The 11,798-nt window shown below is 48.9% G+C and overlaps 1 long non-coding RNA gene across 1 annotated transcript; it reads right to left on the reverse strand.

Moving 5' to 3' along the window:
• Positions 1–10,363: 10,363 nt before the first annotated feature.
• Positions 10,364–11,323, reverse strand: LOC101140703 (uncharacterized). The gene is made up of 2 exons (XR_002008282.3): positions 10,782–11,323; positions 10,364–10,588 (listed from the first exon to the last, which is right to left on the reverse strand). It is a non-coding gene; the product is annotated as an uncharacterized lncRNA (long non-coding RNA).
• Positions 11,324–11,798: the final 475 nt, after the last annotated feature.

Genomic DNA, 11,798 nt, shown 5'->3' on the forward strand with positions numbered 1-11,798 from the left:
GCTTCCTTGCCCCTCTCCGGGGTGGGTGGGATGGAGTGGCCTTGCCCACGCCTGTCACCTCTGCCTTCATTCAAGCCACCACCCTGCCTCTCCTGCATCCTCCTCTTCCACTTCCTCCTCTCCGTGTGCCTCAGTCTCCTGCCAGAAGAAATGGCTTGAGCCCTCAAGGAGGCTGTCTGAGGAAGGGAGGGGAGGGCCTGGAGTGGGTACTCCCACTCCCCACCCCAAGCCATAGGGGCTCCAGCCAGGGTCTGGGAGAGGACGGAGCTGGTTCTCTGAGGTCATGGCCCCGTTACCTCTGCTGCTGCCTTGCTTCAGCCACCTCTCCTGCCCCTCCCTCGTTCGCACTGCTGTCCTCCATGAGTAGCAGGGAGGTGCAGTCCCCAGCTCCTACCCCTCAGGTCTGTGTTACTTGATTTTTAAGCGACTGGTTGGGATAGAATCCTAAAGAAATAAAACTTCCAGTGGGGGGGCGGGGTGGGGGGGAGACGACCCTTGTCCCCAGTGTTACTCCCAAACATTTGTGTGATATGCCGGCAAGGATCAGGGAGATAACCGATTTCAGTTATCTGCACTCACATACAGGCCCTTTGAGGCTTGTGAGATGAGGAAGTTTGATATTGTTAATCTTTTCAGTCTCTCTCACCTCTTACACACATATACAGAGCTGGCTTCCTGGACCACTTCTGGAAAGAGCAAAATCTACTTTTTCCATGGCAACTATTTAGCCAAGGAGACTGGGAGTAAAAGGGAGGATGTCCCTATGACCCTCTCCTTACTACTCTAAAATATCTTTTTTTTTTTTTCTTTTGAGATGGAGTCTTGCACTGTTGCCCAGTCTGGAGTGCAGTGGCGTGATCTCGGCTCACTACATCTTCCGTCTCCTGGGTTCAAGCGATTCTCGTGCCTCAGCCTCCTGAGTAGCTGGGGTTACAGGTGTGCACCACCACACCCAGCTAATTTTTGTATTTTTAGTAGAGACGGAGTTTCGACATGTTGGCCAGGCTGGTCTTGAACTCCTGCCCTCAAGCCATCCACCCACCTTGGCCTCCCAAAGTGCTGGGATTACAGGTGTGAGCCACCATGCCTAGCCTTTTTTTTTTTCTTTTTTGAGTAAAATATCTTAAAGAAAAGTGTGGGCATCATGATAGTCCACCAAGAAATACTTCAGTAGTATCACTTAGAAAGAACATATTTCAACCACCATATGATCTGGCAATCCCACTATTGGGTATATATCTGAAGAAATAAAACCAGTATGTTGAAGAGATATCTGCACTCCCGTATTTATTGCAGCTTTATTCACAATAGCCAAGATATAGTAACTAGGCACAGTGGCTCACATCTATAGTCCCAGCTACTCTGGAAAGCTGAGGCAGGAGGATTGCTTGAGTCCAGGAGTTGGAAGCTGCAGGGCACTATGATCATGCCTGTGAATAGCCACTGCCCTCCAGCCTGGGCAACAAAGCAAGATCTGTCCTTATTAAAAAAAAAAAAAAAAAAAAAAAGCCAGGCAGTGGCTCATGCCTGTAATCCCAACACTTTGGGAGGCCAAGGCAGGCAGATCACAAGGCCAGGAGTTCAAGACCAGCTTGACCAATATGGTGAAACCTTGTCTCTACTAAAAATACAAAAATTAGCTTGGCGTGGTGGCGAGCGCCTAGCTACTCACGAGCCTGAGGCAGGAGAATTGCTTGAACCCAGGAGGCAGAGGTTGCAGTGAGCCAAGGTTGTGCCACTGCACTGCAGCCTGGGCGACAGAGCGAGACTCCGTCTCAGAAAAAAAAACAAAAAAAACAAAAAAGAACACACACAATAGCCAAGATATGGAATCACCCTGAGTGTCCATCAACAGAAAAATGGATAAAGAAAATGCAGTATACAGTATATATATTATGTAATAATATTCAGCCATAAAAAAAGAGAATGAAATTTTGCAATTTATGGCAACATGGATGAACCTGGAGGATATTATGCTAAGTGAAATGAGCCCAGCACAGAAAGACAAATGCCACGTGATCTCTTTTTTTTTTTTTGAGACGGAATCTCTCTGTCGCCCAGGCTGGAGTGCAATGGTGTGGTCTTGGCTCACTGCAACCTCCACCTCCTGGGTTCAAATGATTCTCCTGCCTCAGCCACCCAAGCAGCTGGTACTACAGGTGCATGCCACCACACCCGGCTAATTTTTGTATTTTTAGTAGAGACGGGGTTTCACTGTGTTGGCCAGGCTGGTCTTGAACTCCTGACCTCATGATCCGCCCGCCTCAGCCTCCCAAAGTGCTGAGATTACAGGCATGAGCTATTGCATCTGGCCATGATCTCATTTATATGTGGAATCTTAGAAAGTTGAACTTGTAGAAAAAGTAGAATGGCGGTTACCGGAGGCTGGGGAGTGGGAGGATTGGGCCGAAATGAAGTTGGCCAAAGGATACAAAATCTGTTAGACGAGAGGAATAAGTTCAAGAGATCTATTGCACAACGTGGTGAATAGAGTTAATAGCAATGCATCTTATACTTGAAATTGCTAAAAGAGTAGATTTTAGGTGTTCTCACCACCAAAAAAAAAGATAAGCATGTGAAGTGATGCATATGTTAATTAGCTTGATTTAGCCATTTCACAATGTATACATATTTCAAAACATGTTGTACACAATTTACGTATATATAATTTTTATTTGTCAATTTAAATAAATAAATAAATGTTAAAATTAGGGGGAATTTCTTAGTGTCAAAATAACATTACCCGGCCGGGCGCGGTGGCTCACGCCTGTAATCCCAGCACTTTGGGAGGCCGAGGCGGGCGGATCATGCGGTCAGGAATTCAACACCAGCCTGACCAACATGGTGAAACCCTGTCTCTACTAAAAATACAAAAATTAGCCGGTCTTGGTGGCACGCGCCTGTAATCCCAGCTACTCAGGAGGCCGAGGCAGGAGAGTCACTTGAACCCGGGAGATGGAGGTTGCAGTGAACTGAGATCGTGCCACTGAACTCCAGCTGGGCAACAGTGCGAGACTCCGTCTCAAAAAAAAATAAAAAAATAAAAAAAACCCATTACCCTTCCCTAACACAATTAAACATAATTCCATCTAATATCCAGCACACTTTCAAGTTTCATCATTTGTAAGAGGGGTTAACTTTGATGGGTTTGGGTGGGGGAAGAATTTAAAAAGCCCTCCAGAAGGAAGTGGCATTTTGAGGAGTCCTTGAAAGATGACTAACAGCTACCACATTGTGGCAGGCAAACCTGAGATGGCCACAAATGATCCCCACCTCTTGGTATTCATGCCCTTGAGTAATCCCCTCCCCTTGACTGTGGGCTGGCCTAGAGACTTACTTCTGATCCATCAGAAAGTGATGGACGGCACTTCTATAATGAGGCTATAAGAGACCATTGACTTCTGTTTGCTAGCGGACTCTCTTCTTGCTGGCTTGGATGAAGACATGCTGCCATGTGGCAGAGGCCTAAGGGAAAGGTGCCTGAGGCCCTCAGTCCAGCAGCCCAGCCCATATGGAACTGAATCCTGTCAACGACCACATGAGCTTGGAATTGGATCCTTCCTTATTCCAACCATAGATGAGACTGAAGCCTCAGCTAACATCTTGCTTGTAGCTTTGTGAGACCTTGAAGTAGAGGACCCCACTGAGCTATGCTCAGTCTCCTGATAGGCAGAAACTATGAAACAGTAAACGTGTGTTGCTTTAAGCTGCTAAATGTGTGGTAATTTGTTACGCAGCAATAGAGAACTAATACACTTGTTTAATAAAAATGGCCTTGCGCATGGAAGTCATTGCTATCCTCCCTTTTTTACTAAGGGGGAAACTAAGGCCCAGAAAGGCTTGATGAATTGCCCAACATACCAGTCATCTTGATTGTAAAAACAGAAACAGACTCCAACTAATGTGAGCAGAAATGACATTTGTTGGAAGGATAGTGAATAACTTGCTCACAGAACTGATAGAAAGGCAAGAGTATAAGGCGTAAAAAACAGGCAGGGACAAAGAGAAATTAGGCAGCAGGAATGCTAGGAGGGTCAAGTTCGGGCTTCTGACACTGCTGCTGAAAGCAGAATGAATTCTAAACCGCTCTTGCTTCTTCACACCCCCCAGCTCCAGACTCTAAGCTTTTGGTAGGAGTGGCCAGTCATCTGAGCTTGAGTCAGTGTGTTGGTGACTGGGATCAGTTCACAGTAGGTGCTCAAACATGGTTAATTCAACTCATAAAAGACGAATCTGGCATTGCGTATAAAACTACATGGAGGGTGCGCTCATCCCTCCAACACCCAGAGACCAGTGTTCCAGCCCTTCCCTGATTTCCAGAATTTCCCATACTGCCCCTAGGAGCCGTGAGCCAGAGAAGACTATAGATTGAGTAGTGAAAAGGTGGGGACTAACTATGGGCTGCAGTGCCAAGATTGTGCCACCAGAGGGCATACAAGACCCAGACATTTACTAAGGTGGGGACGAGGGAATAGGTGCTGGCGGAATGGGATAGTGAAGACTGAGGAAGTCTGGGCTCTGGAAACCCAGAGAAGGACTAGCAGTGGTGTGGGCACCAAGAGTTGCCTCATCCTCATGGCCCTAGCTGTACTCCCTCTCCACTCTGGAAGCTTTGGGCTCTCCTGGTCTTTGCTCTGAGACCTTTAAGAGGACTTTGGACTCTTCTTTTTATGGCATCAATTCTCCAACTGTAAATACTGCCCCCACCCCATCAATTCCAGATCGGCATTGGAATAGAGTGCAGGGGTGGGTAGGGTGGGGTAATGGGTGTGCCTCTCGCCCTGCAAATGGGGTGGGGTTGGGATGGGCAGTAGCTTCCTCAAACTAGAGCTCCTATGGCAGTAGGGCAGAAGGAGGTGGAGTGGGCCTTCTCCTCTGGGCTGTAACTTCCAGTGCGTAGCACAGTGCCTGGGACGTGGTAGGAACTCAATAAATATTTGTTGATTGTTGATAATTATTTGATATGCATAAATCATGCAGAGAGAGCCAAGGCAGGTCATTAGGGTACTCCAACTCCAAAACATTTCCTGAGTCCTTCCACTTCTCAACAGCCCCGCCCTCTATCACCATCCTTGTCCAAGCCACTGTTTCCACCTGGACCACTATAATAGCTTTCTAAGTGGTTTCCCTTGCATCCCTTGATCCCACAATTTATTCTCCACTCAGCAGCTACCATGATCCTTTAAAACCATAAATCAGATCGTGCCACTTCTGAGCTTAACACCTTCCAAAGGCTTCTCATTACACTTTCAATGAAATCCAAACTCCTTTCCCTGGCCTAAGAGCTTCTCCACTAGCTAGGGCATGCCTCCCTTTCTGACCTCATCTTATACTTTCTTCCTTCAACACATGGGCTTCAGCCTCACTGACTTTCTGTTTCTTAAGCACCGTGAGCTTGCTATTGCCTTAGGGCTTTTGCATTAGCTGTTCCCTCTGACTGAAATGCTCTTTACCCAGATTCTTTGCATGGCTGACTCCTTGTCATTCAGGTCTGCATGTACATAGCACTTCCTTATAGGGAGCTTTCTTGACAGCCGTACCTAGGTTTCTCCCCCAGTCACTTCCTATCAATCCTGGGTTCTAATTGTCATCATAGCACTTATCATCAACTATCTTCTCATCTATTCTTTTTTTTTTTTTTTCCCCGAGATGGAGCCTTGCTTTGTCACCCAGGCTGGAGTGCAGTGGCGGGATCTCAGCTCACTGCAACCTCCGCCTCCAGGGTTCAAGCAATTATCCTGCCTCAGCCTGCTGAGTAGCTGGGATTACACACACCAGGCTAATTTTCGTATTTTTAGTAGAGATGGGGGTTTCACCATGTTGGCCAGGCTAGTCTTGAACTCCTGACCTTGTGATCCACCTGCTTTGGCCTCCCAAAGTGCTGGGATTACAGGCATGAGCTACCGTGCCCAGCTCATTCTTTTTTTTGTTTTGTTTTTTTTTGGGACAGTGTCTCGGTCTGTCACCCAGGCTGGAGTGCAGTGGTGCAATCACGGCTCACTGCAACCTTGCCCTCCTGGGCTCAAGTGATCCTCCTGCCTCAGCCTCCTGAGTAAGCTGGAACCACAGGGGCACAGCACCACACTTGGCTAATTTTTAAAATTTTTTAGTCGAGATGAGGTCTTGCTATGTTGACCAGGCTGGTCTCAAACTCCTGAGCTCAAGCAATCCTCCTGCCAAAGTGCTGGGATTATAGGCATGAGACACTGCACCTGGCTCATCATTTTTTCATAAGTTTTTAAATAATTTTTTTTGTAGAGATGGGGTCTCACCATGTTGCCCAGGCTGGTCTCAAACTCTTGGGCTCAAGTGATCCTTGTGCTTCAGCCTCCCAAAGTGCTGGGATTGCAGGTGTGAGCTGCCATGCCCAGCCTCATCTATTCATTTATTTCTTGTTTCCTCCCACTAGAAGGTAAGCTTAATGAGACTAGGAACGCTGTCTGCTGAGTTCAATTACTGTATCCTCAGCACCTATTAATAGAAGAGTGCCTAACACACAGTAGCGAGAGTAGGTGACAGGGCGAGACTCCATCTCAAAAATAAATAAATAAATAAATAAATACATAAATAAATAAATAAATAAATATTTATGGGATGAATGAATAATGGATCTAAGGGGATGGGGAAGGGATTTTGTATCCCCCTGGAGTTGAGCCCATTCTCAAGGGTAGTGGTGGTGGTGGCGGTGGAAATGGAGTTGGCCAGAGCCTATTCCAACCCTGGAAGTAGAAGGGGTTGTGAGTCTCTGGAGTGGTGATGGTGGTGGTGGTGGTAGCAGCAGTGATGTTAGGGGTAGTGAAATGGACAAGGCATATTTGCTAGATTGAATGAATGTGTTTTTTTTGTTTTGTTTTGTTTTTTGAGACAGAGTCTCACTCTGTTCCCCAGGCTGGAGTGCAGTGGTGCAATCTCGGCTCACTGCAACCTCTGCCTCCCGAGTTCAAGCTATTCTCCTGCGTCAGCCTCCCCAGTAGCTGGGACTACAGGCGCGTGTCACTATACCCGGCTAATTTTTGTATTTTTAGGAGAGACGGGGTTTCACCTTGTTGGGCAGGCTGGTCTCAAAATCCTGACTCAGGTGATCTGCCCGCCTTGGCCTCCCAAAGTGATGGGATTACAGGCACCAGCAACTGCACCCAGCTGTGAATTGTTTTTATATGTCTTTCTTACTTTCAGAAAATAAAATGTGCAGACTTTTGGTGTTTTTTCTTTTTTTTTTTTTTGAGACAGAGTTTCGCTCTCGTTGCCCAGGCTGGAGTGCAATGGCGCGATCTTGGCTCACCGCAACCTCCGCCTTCCAGGTTCAAGCAATTCTCCTGCCTCAGCCTCCCGAGTATCTGGGATTAGAGGCATGCACCACCATGCCCGGCTAATTTTGTATTTTTATAGTAGAGACAGGGTTTCTCCATGTTGAGGCTGGTCACGAACTCCTGACCTCAGGTGATCCTCCCGCCTCGGCCTCCCAAAGTGCTGGGATTACAGGCGTGAGCCACCGCGCCTGGCCAAATTGTGCAGACTTTTGATCTTTAAGACAGAAAAGCTAGGGAATGGTTGTTTGCATTGTAAAAGGAATCTTTGCTTTGTAAAAGGGCGTAGGCAGAGGCTAGTTTAGCTGTAACCCAAACAACCCAAGGAAGGCTCAGGACACTCAAGCCTATCCATTAGTTACATTGCAGGGTGTTTTCAACACTGCTTATGTATAGAGTGTTGTCCAGATACACTTTTGGCTGTGTGAAGCTTACACTTACATATAATACATTCTGCTTGTAAGAGTTTCCTCTTCCTGAAAATGAGAGATTGAAAATACATCACTCTTGTGACTATGGTCTGTATTACTGAAAAAAAAAAAAAAAAAAAAGGTCGTTGAGATCAAGCAAGCTAGACGTGGAGAAATACAGTTCCTGCTGACTGCCTCTCTCTTTCTTCTCTTTGTCAGAGTTAAAACCTTCCAATTGGCCAGGCGCGGTGGCTCATGCCTGTAATCCCAACACGTTGGTAGGCCACAACGGGTGGATTGCTTGAGCTCGAGTTTGAGACCAGCCTGGACAACATGGTGAAACCCTGTCTCTATTAAAAATACAAAAATTAGCCGGGCATGGTGGCAAGCGCCTGTAGTCTCAGCTACTTGGGAGGCTGACGTAGAATCGCTTGAACTCAGGAGGCAGAGGTTACAGTGAGCCAAGATCGTGCCATTGCACTCCAGCCTGGGCAACAGAGCAAGACCCTGTCTCAAAAAAAAAAAAAGTCCTAATATTCTGTAGTGCTAGAAATAGATTTGATGGTGGCCCTGCCCTGTCAGAACTTAAGACTCTAATATTCATGTCCGGCATGCACCTATAATCCCAGCTACTGGGGAGGCTAAGGCAGGAGAATCACTTGAACCCAGGTGGCAGAAGCTGCAGTGAGCAGAGATCATGCCACTGCACTCTAGCCTGGGCAACAGAACGAAACTCGGTCTCAAGAAAAAAAAAAAGATTCTAAGGCCAGGCACGGTGGCTTCACGCCTGTAATCCCAGCACTTTTGGAGGCTGAGGCAGGTAGATCACCTGAGGTCAAGAGTTTGAGACCAGCCTGGCCAACATGGAGAAACCCTCTCTCTACTACAAATATGAAAATTAGCCAGGCGTGGTGGTAGGCACCTGTAATCCCAGCTACTCAGGAGGCTGACACAGGAGAATCACTTGAGCCTGGGAGGTGGAGGTTGCAGTGAGCCTGGGCAACAGAGCAAGACCTTGTCTCACAAAAAGAAAAAAAAAAAAGAAAAGTCTTACTATTCTATAGTGCTAGAAATAGATTTGATGGTGGCCTGCCCTTTAGGAACTGAAAATGGAATGCAGGACGCCAGACTAACACACCAATCACACGCTAGGGTAGAGATGGCCAGTGTGATTTATAGTGCCCAGAGAAGGACCCCTAGCATATTTCTCCAGCTTACTTGGATGGTGTCCAATTTTTTTTTCTCATTTTAAAATAAAATGAAGGACAAGGTCTTCCATTCCAAAATACAAAATTTCTTTGTTTTTGAGATGGAGTCTCGCCCTGTTGACCAGGCTGGAGTGCAGTGGTGTGATCTCTGCTCACTGCAACCTCCACCTCCCAGGTTCAAGTGATTCTCCTGCCTCAGCCTCCTGAGTAGCTGGGACTATAAGCACGTATCATCACGCTGGGCTAATTTTTTTTTTTTTTGAGACAGAGTCTTGCTATGCTGCCCAGGCTGGAGTGCAGTGGTGCAGTCTCGGCTCACTGCAACTTCCGCCTCCCAGGTTCAAGTGATTCCCTTGCCTCAGCCTCCCTAGTAACTGGGATTACAGGCACGCGCCACCACTCCCCAATAATTTTTGTATTTTTAGTAGAGACGGGGTTTCACCATTTTGGTCAGGCTGGTCTTGAACTCCTGACCTCGTGATCTGCCTGCCTTGGCCTTCCAAAGTGCTGGGATTACAGGAATGAGCCACCGTGCCCAGCTAAAATTTAATTTTTTTTTTTTTGAGATGGAGTCTTGCTCTGTCGCCCAGGCTAGAGTGCAGTGGCACAATCTCGGCTCACTGCAAGCTCCACCTCCTGGGTTCATGCCATTCTCCTGCCTCAGCCTCCAGAGTAGCTGGGACTACAGGCGCCCCCCACCACGCCCAGCTAATTTTTTTGTGTGTTTTTAGTAGAGATGGGGTTTCACTGTGTTAGCCAGGATGATCTCGATCTCCTGACCTCGTGATCCGCCCGCCTCAGCCTCCCAAAGTGCTGGGATTACAGGCATGAGCCACCGCACCCGGCCTAAAATTTCATTTTTTAACGCACATTTATCTCAATTGTTTTTTGCATTTTCCCCATGTGGCTCATGAGCACATTATTCTAAGCGTAAGTGGTAGATAACCTGATTCAGGTATTTTGAAGAGGAAATTTTGATAGCAAAAACAATTTTTTTTTTTTGAGACGGCGTCTCGCTCTGTCTCCCAGGCTGGAGTGCAATGGCGTGATCTCGGCTCACTGCAACCTCCGCCTCCCGGGTTCAAGCGATTCTCCTGCCTCAGCCTCCCGAGTAGCTGGGACTACAGGTGCCCGCCACCACGCCCAGCTAATTTTTAATAGAGACGGGGTTTCACCATGTTGGCCAGGATGGTCTCGATTTCTTGACCTTGTGATCCGCCCGCCTCGGCCTCCCAAAGTGCTGGGATTACAGGCGTGAGCCACCGCGCCCGGCCAGCAAAAACGATTTTTAAGGAAATTTTGAAGTGAGAAGTCAGGCAAAGAGGCCCCAAAGATCAAATTACAGGCCAGGCCTGCACAACTGAGAAATGAGAAAGTACCACTTTCCCATTTTCAAACATTATAACAAACATTTCTCTATCTGACTCTGAAAACCCTGTAAGAAAGACAAGGCAGATGGTTTTATTCCCATTTCAAGAGATTGATGATTTACCCAAGGTATACAGTTTGCAGGTACACGTGGCTGATAAATGTTGGAAACTGGCTTTCCCAACTCTTCTCTTTTCCTTGCCTGAAGCTCTGTCCTGGACTTAGGAATCCCAGTGGTGATTTGGAGTGGACAAGACTTGAGCCTTGAAGGACAGGACTGCAGGGAGGGCTGGTCCTGAGGAGGAAGCATCTTCAGATATCTAGGTCTTGGGATCTTGGGTGGGGAATAGGCTGCTTGGGGAAGGGCTGAATTGGAAGGAGGAGCTAGAGGTCTGACTGAGGGAATGGAGAGGGGGCCTCAAAAGGAAGCCAGGCAGGCTGCCTTCTTCCCAGCTCCAGAATGGCACCCCCTCTAAAGTCACACTCACCTACGTACATCCTGTAGTGAAACTCCTTCTCCTTTCTGCTTCCACCATTATTCTAATCCTCAAAGGGTTAACCAGCTTTCACACGATTTTCCCATCTCCCAGGTAACTTGGGCAGCTGCTCCGTGCTGGAAATAACTAAAGTCCCAGTTTCTCAGTTCGTGCACTTAGCAATGCACCCCAGTAGCCCCTCCAACCCCCAGCAGAGAAGCACAGCCCTTTGGGTAAAAGATGCCTGGGGGTGAGGCTGCAAGTTGGCAGGTGCGCGGGAGGGGCTCCCAGAGAGTAGGGCGGGGGGTTGCGGGGGCGGCAGGGAGAGTGCCCCTTCCCTGGGTCCCTCCACTGGGCCCCGAGGTTCGCCTCGGGGCCGCTGCCCCAGAGGCTGGGGGGAAGAGGAAAGAAGTGGTGTGCGGGCAAGCAGGCCGCACACACCTGGCGCCTTGTGGAATGAGAGCTTAATTAATTATTAAACTGAGTTCCCGCGGGAGGGCGCAGGGCCGTGACAGGCAGGGCGGGAATGGCTAGGTGGGGGCTGGGGCTGGGGCAGGGGCAGGGAGGAAGTGGGGATGAAGAGTGGGCGCGGGGCGCCGGCCCAACCCCTGGGACCCTGACAGGAAGGAAGGCGACCCTCGGTGGGCGGGGCGGGGGATGTAGCCGTGTGGGGTGGGTTTGCGGGCGCGCTCGGGGACCCCCGGGGTGAGGGCGGGAGAGGAATGCCGGAGGAGGCGGGCGGGGTGAAGGGAAGGGGACCGGGCTGCGAGGTCCCCTCCCCGCGGGGTCTTGATCCCAGAACAGTAGCTGCTTGTCTTCCCAGGACTGGGGGAGGAAGCGGCCGGAGGAGAGGAGGGGGTGCGCGGAGGGAGGGGTCCCATTATTTGGCCTCCTCCGCCCCTACCCCGCTGCTAGGAAGGGGAGTGGGCAACTCGGCCCCCACTTCTGGGGAGGGGGAGGGGGATGCCCAGACAAAAGGAGCTTGTGCCTTTAAGGCGGGGAGTCCGGGAGCCAGCGGGGAGGGGACTT

The sequence above is a fragment of the Gorilla gorilla genome, chromosome 10 (assembly GCF_029281585.2).
Source record: "Gorilla gorilla gorilla isolate KB3781 chromosome 10, NHGRI_mGorGor1-v2.1_pri, whole genome shotgun sequence".
Lineage (NCBI taxonomy): Eukaryota > Metazoa > Chordata > Mammalia > Primates > Hominidae > Gorilla > Gorilla gorilla.